The sequence below is a fragment of the Vicugna pacos genome, chromosome 10, assembly GCF_048564905.1.
Source record: "Vicugna pacos chromosome 10, VicPac4, whole genome shotgun sequence".
Lineage (NCBI taxonomy): Eukaryota > Metazoa > Chordata > Mammalia > Artiodactyla > Camelidae > Vicugna > Vicugna pacos.
The window spans coordinates 59,489,847-59,494,874 of NC_132996.1; the positions used below are offsets into that span (position 1 = coordinate 59,489,847).

Here is a 5,028-nt window from a genome sequence, read left to right on the forward strand (position 1 = left end):
CTGCATGGACTCCCTGAGTGGATTGGAAAGCCCCTTCCCTTCTCTGAGCCTCAAGATGTGGCTGGCTATTGAGTCTCTGGGACCCTCCAGCTCTGACACTCATTTATTCAACATGTGCTCACTTGGCATCTGTTCTGTGTCGAGGTCTTGGGAAGAGAGCAGGGAATAAGATAGACAGGCAAGGTCCCTGAGCTCTTGGAGTTTACATCTGGGTACCTGAGTTGGGTTGGGGGGATCCGTGGAAAGATTGGAGCCCAAGACAAGGCATGCTTCTCAGAGAGTGATATGTTTTGAAGCAAAGCAGGGTGGTGAGAGAGTGATGGAGCTAGGCAGAGCAGGAGACTTTAGATGGGTCACTGGGAGCTTGTGCAGGGGGAGCTTGTCCAGAAACCCATGCGTGAATGGTATAAGAAGAAGTCAGGTGCATAAGGGGGAAAAGCCGGAGCAGAGGCCTCTAGGAGGGAGCATGCTCAGTGTTTTCAAGAACCAGAGGGAAGCTGGTACGACCTTAGAGGCCCCTAAGCTCTTCCTGCCCTCTTCTGTCTCCTGCTCTGGAGGCCAAGGAGCAGGCAGCAAACTGAAAGAAAGAGAGAGAGACAGAGAGAGAGAGACAGAGAGAGAGAGAGAGAGAGAGAGAGAGAGAGAGAGATGGTGCCAGCCTTGAGAACCCATAGACCTGGAGGACTGGCCCTTTAATAGTCCCGAGTGGGCATTCAACACAATTGCAGTTTGAAGATCCCAGCTTGCTTAGTACAAGTGGAAAATTACCTTTGCATCTTTTCTGGATTGCTTTTTGATCCCAATTTCATCATTCAGATGTACAGCAGTGTATTTTCAACGGGTACAATTTAATTAGGCTCAATTTGTATAACTACATTATTAAAGACTCATTTGGAAAGAGCTTCATGTCCAAGGTTCACTAGGCTCCACTGTTTGCTCAAAAACACATTTGGAATAGAGCCTGCCGACGACCCTGGCTTCTGGAGGGCTCTCTTCCTCTGCCTCTGGCACACCAGCCTGGCTTGTCATTTAATTTCCATCTCATTTAATAGAATGCCTTTGGACATCTCTGGGTCTCAGAGCTTCTAACGGGTGTCTCCTGTAATTACACAGAGATTTCTTATACGCTCCTTCAGTCAGTCATCAAACATTCATGGGGAGCATTATGGGAGTGAGGTCCTGAGCCAGGGGTCCGGGACAGGAATAAAAATGTACAAGTCCTGCAGAAACATACCTTAGATTCTAGAAGGGGGTGGGAAGGGAGGAAATTCATCATCCCATTTTTATCCTCGTGAGCCATCACATAAGCTTGATCATTTATGACATTCATTTTCAATCCCTCTGCCCTTTGTGGAGAATGGGGGATGGGGCTGAAAATCCCAACCTTCTAATCATGGCTTGGTCTTTCTAGTGACCAGCCCCCAACAGGAGCCCACCCAGAGCCACCTCATTAAAACAAAAGACACTCCTATCACCCAGGAATTAGGAGCCCTGTGTCAGGGACTGGGGTCAAAGACCAAATATTAGGACAAAAGTTGCTTCCAGTGCTCTTATCACTTAGAAAATTACAAGGGTTTTAGAAGCCCTGTGTCAGGACCTGGGACAGAGTCCAAAATGTATATTTCTTATTTCACAATTCCTCAGCGACCTACCTCCAAGTCAACGTATCCAGGGCTGGGGATGGAGGGAAGAGAAATCAAGCAGATCATCTGTGATCCAAGAAAGAAAGCAGGAGAAACTTGGAGCCGACAGGCCTGATGGGAACCTGTGAAAAAGACCCAGATAGGAAATGGGTTCTCAGGATCCAATCCCAGTCTTGCTTCTAATTATCTGTGTGACCTTAGGCGAGTCACTTCCTTTCAGGTTTTTCATCTATAAAATAGGAAAGTGGGTAAGTCAAGATGATCTTTAAGATCATAAGTTTGCCTCTTTGCCCCAGGACCTTTGCACAAGCTATTCCCCTGAGCTGGGAACCTTCACTTTCCGCATGGACAGTTCTTATTTACACTTCCAATCTCAATGCAAATACCATCTCCTCCAGGAAGCCTTCTTGGAATTTCCAACCTAGATTAGGTTCTCTTATAATATCCTCTCCCTGCTCCCTGAAATTCTCCTTCAGAGTTTTTGTCTTGATTGAACAAAATGTGTCAGAATATTTGTTTCATCTCCACTTCTGGAACAGCAACATAATGGGAGCAGCAAGCACATCTGACTTGTTCAATTCTATGTCCCCTATGCCTAGCATAGGGCTGGGCACATAGTAGATGCTCAGTAAATATTTGCTGCCTGATTGCCTGGATGCTTAACTGCTCTGATGGTATGAGACCTTGGGGATAAAGAAGAAAATAAATAATGCAGAAACCACCCGTGTTCTCTGAGCACTATAAACACTTAGCCATCCTGCAGGCCACATAGCAAAAAACATCCAATTCCACTACTGAATAAAGGGAAGAACAAGTGAAGTGGTAGGGTCTGGGACACACACTCTTCTCCCCTTTTCTGCCTCCCTCTCACCTGGTTCTAGCTGGAGAAAGGTCTTATGCCAAGAAGGGCTCCTATTGCAATTACCCCCATTAGAACCCCTCCACCATGCTCTGCCATCCCCCATAGTTGCTCTGGAAACCACTGTGGCACCAACAATGAGGGATGAGGGTTTGGGGTCAGCTAATCAGCCCTAGGAATCAACTTAGAGACTTACAGCCTCTGGGTTGTTCCCATCTAAATACTTTTAATGTAGAGAGCAGAAGGAAAGACAATTAGTCCAGGCTGTTAGGAAATCCACATAAGCTGCTTCATTCCTGAAAAGGGTCTTTTTTTCCCACGATCTTCCCTGGCTGTGGCACATCTCACACACTGCGGGAAGCTGTCAGCTCCATGGAGCGACTGGAGGGATTAAAAATAAAAATTGACTCTCTGAGAACAAAATCAGACCTGACAATTCAAGTCATTCAAACCAGCCGTGGCTAGAAGATTGCAAGTATGTTTGTAAAAAGAGGGTGGCAGGGACCGGTGTTGGGGGGAGATTGTCTCAGGGAGGAACTTTGGAAATGTGTTCATCTCCTTTTGAGATGAGGTTTCTAACAGCAGCTCTGTCCCATCTTGTCAATTGCTTTTGTTTTCTTTCTTATCCTGGTCTGGGGTCATGCGCAGTATGTTGCAGATCCTCCCTTAAATACAGTCTATCCCTCATTATTGGCAGATTCCATATCTGTGAATTCACTTCATAGTTAAAACTTAACCCCCAAATTAATACAGTCATTCATGGACATGTGCAGAGTGGTGAAATATTTGAGTCATTCCAACACCCATCTTCTCAGCTAAGATCCAACAAGGCAATGCTCTGCCTTCTGGCTTCAGCTCTTGTGCTGTAGGCAAGTGTCCTATTGTGGTCTACTTTGTGCCATGTTTTTCACACTTCTGTGCATTTTGTTGGTGACTTTGTTGCTTAAAATGACCCCCAAGCTTAATGTCTAGTGGTGTTCCTAAGTGCAAGAAGGCTGTGGTGTGCCTTATGGAGAAAATGTGTGTGTCGTATATATCTCATTAAGGTGTGAATTACAGTTCTGTTGGCCATGAATTCAATGTTAGCAAACCAACAATATATGTTAAGTAAGGTATCTTTAAACTGAAACACACATAAAATAAGGTTATGTATTGAATGTCAACAAAAATATTGTGACCAGAGGCTGGCAAGAAACTAACCTTGTATTTTCACTAGGAGTAACGGTTCAGTATTCCTTAATTGGGTGTTCGTGGTGACTTTATAGATCATAATTACTTCAAATCATGAAAATCGATGGTCTTTGACCCACTGAGCTGAACTCTTTCTGTATCTGAGTTTCCCCCATGATGCAGGGGCAGCACATACTAGAGGGCAGAGGTGGGGCCAACTCTCACCAGTAATTTCCCAGCACTACTATCAGGTTCTTAGTAAATGTTTGCTGAATGCACATCTTGCTCTGAAGGACACTGAGAACATTTACTCATTCAATCAGCTAGTATTTATTAAGAATGCATGCTATGTGTCAGGCACTGTTCTAGATGCTAGAGATTCAGCAGTACAAAAACAGACCAAAATCATCCCTACACTCATATAGCTTTTGCTTTAATTAGGGAAGACATACAGTAAATGAAGTGTATTAGTCAAGGTTTTTTAGAGAAAGAGAACCACAATATATATTATAAGGTATGGGCACAGACAATTTATGGAGCCTGAGATGTCCCATGATCTGAATTCTACAAACCAGAGACCCAAGAAAGCTCATGGTGTAGTGTAAAGACCAGAGAGCCAGAGAATCAGTGGTGTGGATTCCAATCGGGATCTGAAGATCTGAGAACTAGGATCTCTGAGGGCAGAAGACAATGTCCCAGCTCAACAGTCAGGTAGAGCGTGAATTTAACATTCTTCTGCCTTTTTGTTCCATTTCCAGACCCTCAATGGATTGGATGAGGCCCACTCATCCAGTTGATGCCAACTCAATCCAGTATTGGAGAGGACCAATCTGCTTTACTCAGTCTACAACTTCAAATGCTAATCTCTTCCAGAAACACCCCCACAGACATGCCCAGAAATAACATTTAACCAGCTATCTGGGCATTCCATGGCCCAGTCAAGTTGTCACATAAAATCCACCATCACACAAAATAAATAAAATGTATAGCCTGTTAGATGGTAGTAAATGCTAAGGATAAAAAATGAAGGAGGAAAGGGGGCTAGAAATGATCAGGAGTGGGAGAGGGATAGACATTTTAGATAGTACAGTCAGGAAAACCTCACTGAGAAGGTGGATTCTGAGAAAATAAAGTGAGGGAACCAGACAGGCAGTTGTCTGGGAGAAAGGTGATGCAGGCACAGGAGCAGCAAATTCAATGTTTCTGAGGCAGGAACATGCCTGGGTGTTGGTGGAGAGGCAGGAGGCCATGTGGCTGGAGTACAGTGAACCAAGGGAGAGTGGTAGGAGGTGGGGTCCAAAAGGTAATACATAAACTGCAGGGCTGTGTAGAATTGACTTTTCTCTGAGTTTGGGT

General features: G+C 44.7%; 1 long non-coding RNA gene across 1 annotated transcript; it reads right to left on the minus strand.

Moving 5' to 3' along the window:
* Positions 1-829: 829 nt before the first annotated feature.
* Positions 830-2,572, minus strand: LOC140699031 (uncharacterized). Its single transcript, XR_012077066.1, has 3 exons — positions 2,515-2,572; positions 1,653-1,765; positions 830-1,099 (listed from the first exon to the last, which is right to left on the minus strand). It is a non-coding gene; the product is annotated as an uncharacterized lncRNA (long non-coding RNA).
* Between the last annotated feature and the right edge of the window lie 2,456 nt (positions 2,573-5,028).